Below are 16,768 nucleotides of genomic sequence, written 5' to 3'. Positions count from 1 at the left end.
TTTTAACTAAATAATTCTGGTTTCTTTTTTTCTTCATTCTCGCATTTCATCAGCAAAGCTTTAAAATTTTTTAAATCTTTCAATCAAGCTGTTTTTCATTCTTTCTTTTCCTAAATCTGTCTTCGGTGAAGTTTTAAATTTCATCCTCTGTCGTAACCTTTCATGATTGAACGTTGTAAAAAAATCCAACCAGAACATTCTGTTTCTTTTTTTTCTGCTCTCAATTTTCATCGACTGCTTTATTTTGATTATAGTTCCTCTAATCATTGTTTTCCTTTTTTTCTTCTTAGTCTTACCTTTTTTCGGCATTTTCTAATAATTCGTTTCTCATAAAAACCTTTCAATCGTTGTTTCTCTTTTAATTTACCTTTCACCGGCACAATTTTAAACATTTGCTTTTTTTAAATTCTTCACTGAATTCTTCCTTTTTCTTTAATTTTGGTTCCTATCTTTCATTGCCAGTTTTCAAATTTCCGTTTTTTTTAATCTTTTTCAAATGATTCTATGTCTAGTTTTCAATTTTCGACGATTGAGCTAAAACATTCACACTTTACAAAAATTCTTCAAAACATTGACTTTTCATTTTCATTTATTTTTTTTTATCTTCAAACATTTTTTTGTTCTTTTTTTCTTCTCTTATCTTTCTTATGCAGGATCTTTCGGTAACATTTTTGCAAATTATCGCTTTTTTAATTTTTTTGAACCTTTTTTTACTCTTTATCGGCGAAATATTAGAATTTTCGCCTTTGAAAAACCCAAATAATTGTTTTATTTTATATATTATTTTCGTACCTTTCGCCGGCAAAGATTAACAATTTTTGCTTAGTCAACCAATTGTTTTTCGATTTTCTTATTCGTTTTCATCTTACCTTTCTTTAGCAAATTCTCCAAATTTACGATTTTTTGAAAAAATCTTTGAATTCTTATGTTTTTCTTTCGTTTTTTCAATGATTTTTAACCTAATCCGTCCAGTTCTTTTCTTGTACCATTCATAGGCAGAGTTTTCAAATTTTAGCTGTTAAGAAAATCATCTTCTTTTTCTTTCAGTTTCTTTTCTTTCGCCTCGTCAGAATATATATTTTTTTTCCAAAATCTTCTTGTTGTTCCTCTTTCGCATCTTTCATCAATAAAGTTTTGAATTTTTTTATTTTTCAGATAATCTTTTCCAAATCTACTTTTTTTTTCTTACCTTTTGTTGGCAGAACTTCAAATTTTTGCTCATTTTATCCTCAAAATTTTTATCCATTATTTCCTTTTGTATCTCTTACCTTCCATCGGAAGAGCTTAAAATTTTCGCTTTATTAAAAATCTTCAAATCATTAAATATCTTTCTAAATCTTTCTCTTCCTTCTTCAGAGTATTCAAAATTCTTCAAATCACCGTTTTTTCTTTCTCGTACCCTTCATCGGCAGAACATTAAATTTTTCGCTTACTAAAACAATCTTCAAAATCTTTATTTTTTTTTCTTCCTCTTACCATTCTTTGGCAGTGTTTTAATTTTTCGCTTTTAAAAAAAAAAATCTTCAAATTACTCTGTTTTTATTCATTTCTACTCTTCGACGGCAGATTTTTAAAATTTCGGTTTTTCCAATGTCTTACTTCTTTTTTCTTTCTGTTTTTGCTCTAGCCTTCCATCGGTAGAGCTTTAAATTTTTCGCTTATTTAAAAAAATCTTTGAAAAAAAAATTGTTTCTCGTCATCTTTTTCCTCTTACCTTTCATCGGCAGAGTTTTCAATTTTTCGCTTTTTAAAACAAAATCTTCATTCAACGTTTTCAATTCGTACCTTTCCAAGGTAGAACATATTAAAATTATCGCTTTTTGAAAAACCTTCAAAATATTTTTTTCATTTTTCATAGAAATTTTCGATTTAAAGAAATAGTTTTGCAAATTTTTCTCTCTGTCAACATTCGTGCAATGTTTAAATTTTTATTTTTTATCTAACTTTCAAAAAATTTTAAGTTTCCTTTTTTTTTTGTTCGGAGATCTACGATATTTTTCATTTTGGTTCAAAACACAACGACTTGGTTCACATTTATTTCAACACTATATCACACGCAAATTTTTAACTTTCAACTCTTAAAAACAACACCATCCTTAATATCTCTTCACTATAGATTAAAATTTCATTCCGTGCTAGGAGCAACTGCGCCATTGTCGTGACTTTGTAGTGACCGGACAACTTTTGTCGAAATTCATTTTTACGACAAACAACTGAACCGCGTCTATTCTTCTCCAAAATATTTTCTTAACTGATTTCGTCACACCTCCTCAGCTAGAAGCTAGAAAGAGAGATACGCTCTTTCCTTTTTTCTCCAACGGACATGCACTTACCAACCGTAAGCTTGCTCGAGTATTAACGGAAATCCGTTGCTGAACGTTCGAAGTTCACGCTCATATTGATCTAGTCATTATTGCTTAATAATTAGAATCTTTATCTGATAATCATTTTCGAACATGGTAAATCCAAATATTATTCGGTTATTAACCTACCCAATCCTGATTCCTACAATTTGGTATTGTGATGTTATTGGAATAAAAGAAATTTTCTCTAAAAGAACCCTTTCTGTCGGTTCTATGACAGCCCCAACTGGTGGAGTGTGCATTTAAGTCACCTAAGATGAGCACTGGTTGAGGTAGCTGTTCAAATATTTCTTTCACTTCTTTGGAGTAGTCATTAAAGGATTTTTCAGGTGAGATGTAGATCGATAGTACTGTTATTTCAAAGGGCGATTTTAGACGGATTCAAACTGCTTGTAAAGGGGAAGCAAAGGGAATATTGGAGATGTGGCTACCTCTTTTATGGTTGGAGATTTCTTATATTACTTTAAATTTAGTTTTAACGTTTTAAAATATCTGGTTTTTCGAATAATTACAAACAAACACATCTTTTGACAAAATGATAGCATTTAGGAGCAAATGGGTTGTTTTATATAAAAGTTCAACTTTTTGCCTTTGAATAGTTATAGTTTAAGAGATGTTTTTATGGTCATTCTATGATAATTTTTGTATATTTAAGAAACGCTCATTTTCTATGAGAAAGCCTGAATTGAACAAATGGCTAAAACCCTATACATTGGCTTAGCTTGAATAAAAAAAGAACATGGAAACTGTGAGAAGACCTAGGGAATTGCATGAAGATGAAATTTTATTTGTTTTTAGGCCAGAAAATTTTAAGAAATGTTTATGATGTTTGCCCCTAAATGTATGCAGCAACATTTTCCATCTTTCGAGTATATTTGTTTTTAAAAGAAAACGTTTAAAAATACAATAAAGTCCATACAAAAAATTACTGGTGTTGATGTTTTAAGCCATCTATGCTTATTGGCATCAAAACAATGATTTTGAAGATGTTGAGATACGTAAAAACCATAGTGATCAGTTACCCCGAAACATGAAATCTGGTTTTGTAACAAACATTTAGCTATAGCTTCTAATGTCGTTTGAATATTCAGCTAATCAATGATCATGCTTTCAACTCCTTACCTCAGTAAGTTTTTTAAAACTTGTTAGTGTTACATAAAAGCAACCCCTTCCAAAATATTTGAAAATGAATTAAAAAAGTGTTCAATGTTTCCATAGTTTACACATCAGATCACTTGTTCCTTCGAGGGCATTTATCAAAAAGAGAAGTGTAATAAATTATCTAAAATTGTTTATTTTATGTCGAATGAGATGAAGGTCGAATTTAACCAAAATATCTTTAAAATATTTGTTAAAAAGAAAAATGAACATAAACATTTGAAAAAATAGTGCAAATGTGAATCTAGACATTATTACAAAACATACAACGGGAAAGTGAATGAAAATTCAATTTTTTCATTGAATCACGTCAGGAGCAATTGATGTTCATTTGCAAATTAACTCTAAAAAATTGATTTTGAACACAACAATTTAAAAATTTTAAAAAGACTTTGATTATTAAACTGGACTAAATAAGCAAATTATGTGAGTATAAACTCGGATAACTTCCGTATAGTTTCATACAAAATCTGAATATCCTGACCAGATTTGACTTAGCACGAATTCATTATTGAATTTTTGGGCAACCCAGGATATATTCACGATCTATTATATTCTTGACAAATGTACGCTTAGTGTTCCAGTATCCAGAAGGTGGTGAAGGCTGGCCGGATACGCTGGGCGGGAAATGTTGCGAGAATGCCGGACGACTGTCCTGCAAAACAGGTGATCGCTACGAATCCGGTAGGAGCAAGACGAGTGGGGGCGCGACGAGCGAGGTGGTTAGACCAAATGGAGCGTGATCTGGCGAATGTGGGGTGCCCGAGAAATTGGAGAACGGTTGCCATGGACCGAGAGAATTTTTTGGAATTATGTTCGTCAAGTTATGTCGTGAGACGGAATACTATGTAAATAATAAAAAAAAGCGATTGTAAATTTTAACTCTATACCTAATGCACAATTTCACCTTTAGAAGGGATTTAAACTAATCTGCATAAAACTAAGGATAACCATTATTTTTATTCAATTTTTGCGCAGAATGATTGAAAATATGATAATCAAACAATCCACATTTATGGATACTGTTTGAAAGGCAATTGTCAGAAGCTACAGGGGTTGGTCGTTGGTCCATGTGTTTTTCGATCTACTGGCATTAGGGCTTGAGAATTACGTCTATTCTAAAATGGTTTTTCTGAGAAAAAAAAATTCCAATTTAGGTAGAAGAGATGAAACTTCAACGCCGTCCAAAGGTGTGGTTAAGAAACAATGACTAGAATTCGGATATTGATTTTAATACTTCACGGTGTCTCTAATGGAATAATTTTATTTATTGAAAATAGACTCCGTTCATTTTTGCACCATTCGAAAGCTGCGACTTCCTCCTTTCATTTGAGCCCAATTTCCTTACAATCCATAGGCGGGTTAATTTTTTTATTTTTGTTTATGAAGACTTTTTAACCATTTCATTGGTTTATTCAAAGGCAAATACATACAAATCATTGTTTAAACACTTGTCTTATTTTTGGCTGTATTTGAACTACATATGTAATTAACACAATCCAACATGAAAATTTTCTGTCTACAGATTTTTTGAAGACATCAAAGTGATTCAAATCGAGAGAAAAGAGTTGTAAAGTCGCAAACAGAGTGATTATTATTCCATATAAAAATCTAAAAAAACTTCTCATCGCTGGTTGTACCAAAACCAAAAACTAAGGCATATGAAGTTGGAATAATGCTTAAAGCACAGAGAACAGAGTTCGAGCTGGAGCTCAACACGTGTGTTTGAATACCAACCTAAGTTTCGAACCAAATTCGTAAGTGGACTAACATCCATAAGATGTCGCTACCGGTACACCTATTTTTATTTTCATTTTTTCGACACGCTTAGAAATTAATACTCATAGCTTATCTCAAATGAGGCCAGTGCAATGTATGACAGTAACACAAATTTTTGTGTAATAAATTTTAAAACATCATGATTTAAAAAAAATGCAAATCATATTTCAATCACACTTGAACGCTGTCAAATGCATCAATCAAACAATTTTGGCGCTGAATTGAAAGTTGAATTCCAAGTGTTAAAGTATGTGTTGGGATTTTACTATCAGTTAACGGTTTACTAGAACAGAAAATATGAACATAAATGTTATAATTGTAAATTATGGCTCGATATTCTGGTTGATTTTACCTCCCAACAAACACTTTTTGCTGAATAAACGCTGAAAAAATATCGTGGTTTAATTTTTAATCAGCAATCTGGCTAAAAGAAGGTCTCAAAAATTCACTAATTCACGTGTCTTCAGCCTTTAATTATCTTGATATGAAGAAGTTATTCAGCAAACGTCATTAAACGTCAATTGACGGATCATCCAAAAAAAAAAAAAATTAAAAAAAAAGGCAAATGTCTGTCTGTCAGATGTTCCGCACCCACTATTATCCCTCTGTGTTGTTTTTTTTTTCGTTTCAACTGCCCCGACTTTTAAACCTCCGGCTTGTTGGTCGCATGCCGCAGTAACGCAGAATTTGTCGATCTTAAGCGACCAAACTGCCTCTCAACCGAATTTTTTTTTCAAATTAGTGTGAGAGAAATGATCTTTTTTTTCAGTTTTGGGCACAAAAAATAAAATTTGTGAGAAAATTTATTCTTTATTCTTTATTTCAAAATTAAGCTAAATGAGAAATCATAAAAAAAAATCTCATTGCATAAAGAAAACAAAAACTCCCCTCTCATTCCAATCAAGCCGCCATCATGCAGGGCAATTTTACTACAGTTCACAGTCTGTCAAATTCCAACACGCAGAAAAATATATTGTGAAAATAATAAAGTTTCGACCAAAAATAATAAAATTTTTGGTTGGGAAAAAGCACAAATATATTTCTGGTAGCACTGACAAAAAATATCGATTTGCTTTAAACTTATCGTTTAATTGAAATAAAAATACAGCCTTTTTAAAAGTGATCCTTAATTTATTTCAAAATAATAAAATTTAGCGTAAAGATTACAACACAAATCTGGTTAAAAAATAACAAGTTTGTAATATTTGAAATTAATTTATTTTTTGGATTTGAAATGAAACAAATATATGACTGTTTATATGTGTACTTGCATTTCGGATTTTAAGTATTTTTTAAAGATTTCTAGCATGTTAAAAAAAATTTATTGAATTTTAGTTGAAATTTTTCAAAATCTTACAAAATTATAAAATTTTTCTCGATCGGACGGCCTGGATCTGAGCCAGACAATTCTTGGTGACGACGGGCGGGCACGACCGCGACCGAACCGCGAGCTTTCTTGAGCAGGCGAGCATCCTAACAGCTGTCATCGGGAAGGCCGTGGACGGTTTGCTCTTCGCCTTACCAGATGCGCGGAAAAAGGACGCAGGTTTCTACGACCTGGACGAGCCCGAAGAGTTCACCGACGGCCAACACCTACGTCAAGAACGCCAAACGGGAGCCTGATATTGCTCGATCGAATCCAGCAGCTCGATTGCATTGTTGAGTAGCAGTCTGAGGAAACTGGAAAGGGTAGGCGGCACGTTTTGGGTCGAATCATCTGGAACAGAAATAAAAAAAAAAGTTGATGAAAAAATGAATTCTCAGCGAAATGATGTTCCCCCAGCCGTTTTTGATCAGCTTTCGGGATAGAAAGGAACTTAGAAACCTACCTTAAAAGCTGCTGCGTTGGTTCTGTACCCTTGCCAAAGCCTTCTCGACGGTTTTCCCCGTATTTGTTGTTCCGATGATATGAAAGCTTTGATGAAATTTTCATCACTTTTTTTTCTTTTTTCAACTTATCGTTCTTAGTTACACGTTTAACCAATAAACCCAATTTTGGTTTTAAAATAAACCATAGTTTAATTTGATGCCATAAAAAATGAGCGTGTAAAAATAACAAAATTTTTTGATTATCTATATTCCAAATTTTTGTGAAAGCTATCCATAAATCTGCTTTCAAAATACAAAATAAAATAACAAAACGTTTTATTGAAACCATTCCCCATTCTTTTTCTGCGTGAATGGTAGCGAATGGTTGAACAAAGGCCGAAATAGTGTTATGGAAGCAACTCTTGAACTCCTTTCATTGGATGCACTGAGACTTCTTTAAACGCTGAAACATGGTTATAGTTTGTCTTTATTCAACCATTAAGCTGTAGCAGCAATTACGCTTTAGCTCAGCTTTTGTTCAGCGAATTGCCATTCTTAAGCAGCCAAAATGTTTATTGGGCTGAGATCGATACATGAGGACTTGTAACTCAGGGTTAGTAATCAGTACAAATGAGTAAATAATAACTGAGTTACACATGAGTTACAAGATAACATCAACCGGAATACCGACCCATAATTAACAATTATAGCATTTATGTTCACATTCTCTGTTCTAGAAAACTATTTACTGACAGACATACTTTAAAACTTGGAGTTCAACTTTCAATTCAGCGTCAATATTGATTGAACAATATGGGGCATATGCTGGGACATATGACAGCGATTAAAGTATGATTGAAATATGATTTGCATTTTTTTTTAAATCAAGATGTTTTAAAATTTATTACACAAAAAGTTGTGTTACTCTCATATATTGCAATGGCCTCATTTGAGATAAGCTATGAGTATTAATTTCTAAGCGTGTCGAAAAAATGGAAAAATATGTGTACTGGTAGCGACATCTTATGAATGTTAGTCCACTTACGAATTTGGTTTGAAACTTAGGTTGGTATTCTCACACACGATTTCAACACATTTTTGTTCGGGGCTCGATGTCTGTTCTCTGTGCTTAAAGTAAGTAATACAAGTGTTTGAGAAGTGATTTGTATGAATTTAACTTTGAATGCTCTGGATTATATCAAATTTGGGCTCAAATCAAAAGGGAAAGCCCCAGCTTTCGAATGGTGCAAAAATAAGCGAGTCCCCTAATCAAAAAAGAAATTTTCTCCCAGAGACACTGCAATATTTGAGAATTAAATATCGAACTGTTTAAAAATTTTGATTTTAATAAAAATCTTTTTTTTTTATCCGTGAAGTGTGTAAAAATAACATTAGATATATAACAATTTTTTTTAAATAAAGGTTTAAGAAGATTAACAATGTTTTTTTTCAATTTTTTAAAGCTTTGTACCTAGGAACTTTTAATGTTAAAAAATAAATAAATAATAGACAAATGACTAAGTTGGTTTAAATACTCTCTTACAAAATAAAAAATAATAGAAAGGAATGGGAAAACCTTACCTTATTATATAACCTATAAAAATTAAGACTAAATAACATAAACTATTAAATATGACCCATGTTTCTGATGCATAATTTGTCGCTGTATCCAATAATTAAAAAAGAAAAATCTTAGTTTTTGAGTTAAACTCCGAATTTGAAAGTCCTTATGTTTCAATATCTTCAATATTGAAGGTTAACCAATTTGCCATTAACCGCACTTTTGAATAAGAAAAACAGTAATTTTACTATTTGTGATTAACATAACGAAAAATTAACAATTTTGAAACAATTTTAACTCTATCCTTAGATTCAGACTAGGTAAATCTACAAATTTAAAAATGATTTTTTTTAACCTTGAGTTTCAATTGAAAAGAAATGCAAAAATATTCATCAAAGTTTGGATAATTGACTTCACGGTGTGCCAAAATACGTTTTTTAAAAAAATTACCAATAAAACGGCACAAACAAAAGATATAGTATTCAGGCATCCATCCTGAAAATTTGGAAATGTTTCATCGAGCTATTTTGAAATTAGAGCGATTTTAAATTTTAAGTCAATTTGCATTATATTTCCAATGAGGGTTATTCGATCTTATGTTCTATGACCATGGATTTTTCTGACTACACATATTTTATGACAATCACACAGTTCATTGACTTTGTAAAAAAATTCATGCCCGACAACTTTGTCGAAGATTAGAAAAAGATTTGAGTTGATCCTGAAAAGTTATAGGCAATTTTCTAAAACTTTATTAGACTGATTGAAATTTTTCAATGATTCATAAGTTTTTTTTTTCAATTCAGCTTCACTAAAAAGCGAATATTTTTTCAGGCGTAGTTTAAATCGTTTTTGGGTCTTCGACAACAAAGCTTGTCATAATCTAATGGATTCCTCAGATGTGCCTTCAAGTCATTTTGATGTGCAAGAGCATTTAAAGGTAAGTAAAATAGATAAATAAAAAAAACACTAACAGCTATAAAAATACCGATATCGCAGGCACTGAAGCTGTTCCAAGAGATTTACAAGGAATGCTTTAAGAAAACAGAGATTTCGAATACACATCACTCATTGATGAGTTTTCTACAGTGTTGGAGAATCTCAAACTGCCAAACTCTTCCAAATTCCACATTCTACCATTCCATGTAGAGGATTTTTGCGAATACACCGGAAAATCACTGGTTGTTTCCGGAGAGCAAGCCTCGGGGAGTGTTCATCATGATTTTTCAGAAACGTTGAAACGATATCAAACCCCCGATACATCGAAGTTGTACTATGTCATTCTGCTTGGTGACTTTAATCAATCGCAACTTATCTGGATTCCTGGCCAGAACAACAGAATGGTGTTAGATCCTGCTTCAGTGATAAATACAGCTAGTGCTTCACTCTTGGATGGAATGACACTCAATGGAGTGAGTCAACGAAACGGGATACGAAACTCTCAAAATCGTACGCTGGATTTGGTTTTCTCGGATGATTCTATTTTGATTAGCCCCATAATCGAAGTCAGCGATGTCGTTGTCCCTATAGACGGGTACCACCCTCCTTTGGAGTTCGAAATTTCATTCCCGTGTCCCATCGATTTTGTTGAGAATTTCGATGCATCAGCTCGTGACTTCAATCGTGCGGATTTTGATACCATGAACCGTATTCTGTCTGGAGTTGACTGGTCTAACATTCAAAGTTGTACTGACGTAGATGTGGCTGTTGATACATTGAGAGCAATTCTGGATGACGCTTTTGAGAATACCGTTCCGCTGGTGCGACGTCCTCTCCGACCCCCTTGGACTAATGCTCACTTGAAGCGGCTGAAAAAAATACGTTCGAAATTGCTGCGGAAGTTTAGTAACTCCAGATGTCCATTCGTCAAAAGCAAGTTGAACGCTGCGACTAAGCAATACCGAATATACAATCGAATTTGCTATCGCCGTTATGTGGATTGCACTCAGAGTGAGCTTCGTCGCAATCCAAAAAAGTTCTGGAAATTTGTGAACTCCAAACGGAAGGAGTCCGGGCTTCCAGCTACACTCCAATTGAACAACCGTATTGCCAAGTCACCTGCTGAAAAATGCTATCTTTTTGCGACGCACTTCGCTAGTGTTTTTTCAGATAAGTCGCCATCTGCCAGTCAATCGAATGCTGCCGTAACACGACTACCTGTCGATGTGCTCGATCTGGATGTTTTTGCTGTTAGCGAGGAAATGGTTTCAGAAGCTATCATTAGTTTGAAAAATTCGACTTCAGCCGGACAGGACGGAATACCGGCGTGCGTACTGAAAAATTGTCGCAATGTACTGGTGAAACCTCTTACGCGTATTTTTAATCAGTCTCTAGAACAGCAAAAATTCCCTGCCATCTGGAAAAAATCATTTATGTGCCCAGTATACAAAAAAGGTGACAAAAAAGATGTTCTTAACTACAGAGGTGTCACATCGCTAGCTGCCTGCTCGGAGGTATTTGAGAAGATCGTCAACAATGTCATGTTTTCAGCTTGCCGGAACTGGATCTCTGAGAACCAGCATGGATTTGTTCCTAAACGCTCGGTAACTTCAAACCTGATGGTTTTCACATCCTTCTGCATATCAAATATGGATGACGGCAAACAAATCGATGCGATATATACCGATATTTCGGCGGCATTTGATTCTGTAAACCACGATATTCTGCTGAAAAAACAGCATCGATTGGGGTTTTCCGAACGAATGTGCGCGTGGATTAGAAGCTACCTAACGGATCGTCGATTGGCTGTTAAAATTGGTTCTGCTGAATCCTCTGACTTTATTCCAAAGTCCGGGGTACCCCAAGGTAGCAATTTGGGTCCTTTACTGTTTACGCTGTTCTGTAATGACATCAATTTGTTGCTCACTGGGTGTGGAGTTTTGCTGTATGCGGATGACTTAAAAATATTCCTAGTCATAAACAGTCAATCTGACTGCCTCGAGTTGCAACGCTTCTTAGACACAGTTGTGAACTGGTGCGCTAACAATTTACTTGTTTTGAGTGTTGCGAAATGCTGTATTATCACATTTGGGCGCAGGAAAAATCCCTTTGTGTATGATTACAATGTTATGGGCGAGCAGTTGCATCGTGTTGAGGAGATTAAGGATCTTGGCGTTTTGTTGGACAGTCAAATGACTTTTAAGCGGCATTACTCTAAGGTACTCGAGAAGGCTAACCGTATGCTGGGATTTATCATACGTCTGAGCAAAGAATTCACAGATCCGGTCTGCTTGCGAGCTCTGTATTGCTGTCTGGTGCGATCAATACTGGAATCCGCGAATCTTGTATGGTGGCCTTTTGAAGCCGCATGGACAGCACGCTTTGAAGCAATTCAACGTCGGTTCGTACGTTACGCTCTTCGAGAGCTACCTTGGGAGAATCCTTTAAATTTACCGCCATACGCACAACGTTGTGCCCTGCTTGGACTTCACACGCTGTCGGATCGTCGTTCCATCGGTCAATTGCTGTTCGTGGCAAAAATTCTTCGGAACGAAATTGATTGCCCCTGGCCAGTGCTCGAAACTTTCACAGTCATTGACAGAGAGCTGATTGAATGTGAGAGAAAAAAGCTGTCACTTTCATCTCCTTCGTCAGTCAATGAAATGTACTCAGTATGGAGAGGATGACCTTCATGTTGACTGTGAATGTCTTCTCTTTTCTTTCACCATTCGTTCCACACTCATTCGTTCCGCAAAGTCGTGACAGGATCAAACTTAGAAAAATCGTTCAGCTGGGCCCTCTTTGAATGTGTGAACCAATCATATTCGCTTAGGTTACTTTTCATGAACCAAATAAAGCGATCAATATTAATAGCGGCTAAACGGTAAACGATAGCAACTTCATGTCTTCGAAGCAATTTATCAACGCAACAAAAGCTTTCATATTCTATTGGAAATTAAATGATTAGTTTACTAAGATGGGAGATAAAATAATTATTACTAAGAATATTTTGACACTTGATACATTGAACAAAGTTAAAGATTGTGCATTTCTTACAAACTTTGTCGAGGGCATTATTGCGATCAGATGAAAAATATGAAAGTAACAAGCATTTTTAAAATAAACATGCATGCAGCTATAACATCAAGAGATCGACTGAGTTTTTATGTTTTTATACTGGATGTTATTAATCAAGTAATTAACTTTCAAAGGATCTAGAAACGAAACATTAGTTTTCACTAGATTTACTGCAAACTTCCAATAAACATTTAGGGTTTTTTCTTATCTACACACTAAGATTGCGATTATTCCACTCGGGACCAAGTTCCAATATTTTTTGCCCTTGGAGGTTGGCACTATAATTAACATTCCTTTGGTATTGATGTTAATAAATAATAATAATGTCTTCAAAATTTTCTACTTCTTCTTCTCGTTTTCCAATTGCCGGATCGATGGCATAAAATTTTCAAAATTATTGTTTTTATGCGATTCAAACAATTTGTTTTTATAAGAAAAGTCTGAAAAAATTATACCGTCAAACGGGGCATTATGCAAAAGTAGGGTTAAATACAACATTTGTATACCACAACACTTATTCAATTTTTATTTCAATAAACTGTAATAAAGTTAACATTGAATGATAACAAATTGATGATGACATAGTTTTCAACATCGTGAAAGAGTTTTTTAAAGTATTTGATTTTCAAAAAATAAAAAATAAAATTCGTGCAATAAATGTACAAATTTTAACATTTTTCGATGCCGTTAAAAACTTTACTTAGTTTGACGGATTGGCTTAATATATCATTTACAAACTATATATTGCTTTCATTATTCTATAGGGGAAAGGTTTCCTAAATGGGCCTATCGGGTTAAATGACCCTACGGCTGTTTGATGAAATGGCTAACTAGACAGCTTATCTGACCAATGCATTTTGAGGGTGATACGCTTAGAACATAAGGCAAAAAAGAATTTTATCAATTTACGAACTCAAAAAAATTTAAAAAATCATACAATGTTTTGATTCATTTTGATGTAATATTTCGATTTTTAAAAATTCTACCTAAAGAAGCTTAAAATAAAAACTCGGTGGTTTTTGTTTCTTACTCAAATGAACTTCAGAAATAAAACATATTTTAGCTTTTGTGGAGGTTTAATAATGATTAAATAGTGGAATGATGGAGTGTTTGTGTATGCCCCCATCATGTTTGTAAAATGCCCCTATCCTAAAATAACAGGTTAAATAGAATAAATAAATGACTTTTAACATTGAACCTTCAAATCTAAGCTCTGAATAACATCTTAAGAGAGAATTGAAGATCTAAAAACAGATTTGATAAAGTTTTTCTCATGGATGAATTTCCTCTATAGTATGGCAACCCTAACTTTTGTTTTATCCCATAAAATTATAGTATACATAGATTTTTATAAAACTTCAGCTTTGTCGTACGGAAATTACTACTTTCTAGCAGTTTCAATGAAATTATTCGGAAATATTGCCAAAAAAACAGAAATTTTGTTCAAAACATAAATAGGCGCATTTAGCCCGCACGGTTTGAGGTTCGGCATTTTAGACAACACTTATAATAAAATCATTTTCTTGGAAACAGAAGAAAAATTTTAACATAAAAATTACTCCAATGTATAGAAAACAGATGCCTGCACACGTGTATATATTTTTTGTACACATATTCGATGTGATATTATATTAAATCAGTGTTCTGTTTAATAGGCACATATAGCCCGCTCCTTCCCTACCAACACTGTTGGTGTATATTTTTTTTCGGACTATCACTAAATTTTTCTAAATAAATATTTTTATAATTCAATTAGCTGTATGGGGCAAAATGCAAATCAGAACTGAATCTCATAGATCGCGTTTTCATATGCTGGGATATGATTGTATTTCATTATGCGTTTGTTAACATTAAAATTTCATCCATCCTAAGATTTATTTTCATGATTTAAGCTAAATGAATTTTTTGTAGTGTGTATTTTTTACCCCTGAATGTATGCAGCAGATTAAAACTTTTTTCTTAAAAAAAATTTGACAGACAAAATTTAATTCGAACAAAACCAAAATTTACTGCAATTGGTGCTTTAAGCGTTATGACTTAACAGATGTATCAAAAACTATAAATTTGTTCGTGTTCATTTGATTTTTCATTGATTACAGATTTTTTTTCTCTTAGTAGGGTGAAAATCGCATATTTTTTTGAAATTTAAAAATAATATAAAACCAATAATTTTTCAGACTACGCCAGTTTAGTGTCCCATAAACCTTGAAACTTTTGATTTACAAGAGGTATGACTATCTGTAAGCGTTAATATTTTAAACCATTGAAGTTGAAAAATGTTGCATGTTGCTCCAGTTGACGGTAGCTTGTTTTTTAAATGCTTATAACTTTTTTTTGTTTTTTATTCGATTTCGATGATTTCTTCCACAAAGTTTCTTAAAGGACACAATCTTAAACTTTTTTTAATGCATCGAGTGTCTAAACTCAGTATTTAAAAAAAACAATTATTTTATCTCCTTTCAAGCTTAACACGTGACGTATGAAACAAAATGTAAACAAATAGATTTACTACGAAAAAATACAAAAACTTTCCTGAACAAGTCGCAATTTTTTCGCATTTAGAATATTTGTAGTTTGTATAACATGTTCTATATGTTAAAGAAAAACTTAAAATTGTTTGACAACTTTTTCATTTTTTTAAAAGAATATGAAAGACCTTGATGTGTAGATAAATTGTCTCGAAGACACTGACTTTCTATAGTTTACCGTTTAGCCGCTATCAATTTAAAACGTTTTTTATTTCCATTTATCACTTTGTGCGCCAGGAAGTCAAAGAACAACATTCAACTTGTCTCCAACGGATTCCATTCATTCATCATCAGAATGACTGAGTTTACATCGAGGCTCACAGTCATGGGCTCGAAGTGACTGTGACCTTTGTCCAAATGGAATGAGAAGAAGAGCGAATGAAAATTGTAAAGGCTGTCAGTCAGAGAGAGCTTATTGAGTGAGAGAAGGAAATGAAGGAAACGCAAACGGAAGACTCTGAATGGAGAGAAATTTCACATTCACGCAAGGCTGTCAACTTTTTTAAGCTCTGCCCCTGGCTACTTTCTCGGTGTAATATTTATGCGCCAGAACGCACTCTACGAAATAGAAACTGGTTATCTCTGGAACCGAGAAGTACGCGTTATGGAAGCAACGACCCTCTTCGTTCAGCAAAAATATGCTTCCTTAGTTATTATACTATCTTTGACTTTCATGTATCCACTTTAACCTTTCGACGCCGTATTGAATCTGAATTAAGTGTTCAACTACGAAGTTGAGTAAAACTATCGTGCTTTGTACAACTAACATTAAGATGATCATTAAGACACCCATGTCAGATGATTTTATTTTATATAAATAAATAAATAAATAAATAAATAAATAAATAAATAAATCATCTCTTAAATGCTGTAGTGGACTACAACAGTGGTGTTGATTTTTAATTTTAAATAAAAAATATTATTTATTTTCATTGTTGAATCCAAGAAGGTAATTAAAAATGACTATTTTAAAGCCAATAAATAACGCTATTTACCTTGACCGACTAAGCACATTTTAAGCACAAAAAAAATGTTGAAGACCCGAAAACGATTCAAACTACGCCTGGAAAAATATTCGCTTTTTAGTGAAGCTGAATTGAAAAAAAAAACTTAAGAAGCATGTAAAAATTTCAATCAGTAAAATCGCTCTAATTTAAAAAAAACCCGATGAATCATTTCCAAATTTTCAGGATGGAAGCCTGAATACTAAATCTTCCGAATGCTGAGTGCCATTTTGGTGGTCATTTTTTTTAAAACGTATTTTGGCACACCGTGACTTATTACATTTATGTTTGTTCTTCAAATATTATTGAAGCTCCGCTGTGTGCAGTTCAATAACAAAAAATAGCATTATATGAATAAAACTTGACTCAGAACGCAAAGCTTCAATTGTCATGTGGTCTTCCGGTGAATTTTGTTTTTGATTACACACAAAGTTCATTCATTAGCATAGCAGCATAACATTGTGTCAGAAACTGTAAATCACTGTTTTTCATAAGATAAGGTGAAAAAGTTTTTGTAAACACACTTTCCCTTTAGTTTTTGTTTTAATT

The 16,768-nt window shown here is 33.2% G+C and overlaps 1 protein-coding gene across 1 annotated transcript in view; it reads right to left on the bottom strand.

Moving 5' to 3' along the window:
* Positions 1-16,768, bottom strand: part of LOC129751411 (uncharacterized protein DDB_G0283357) — a 492,735-nt gene that overhangs the window by 201,979 nt on the left and 273,988 nt on the right. The gene's annotated exons all lie outside the window — the stretch shown is intronic.

Source organism: Uranotaenia lowii, chromosome 3 (genome assembly GCF_029784155.1).
Source record: "Uranotaenia lowii strain MFRU-FL chromosome 3, ASM2978415v1, whole genome shotgun sequence".
Lineage (NCBI taxonomy): Eukaryota > Metazoa > Arthropoda > Insecta > Diptera > Culicidae > Uranotaenia > Uranotaenia lowii.
This window is presented reverse-complemented; position numbering and strand designations above follow the sequence as displayed.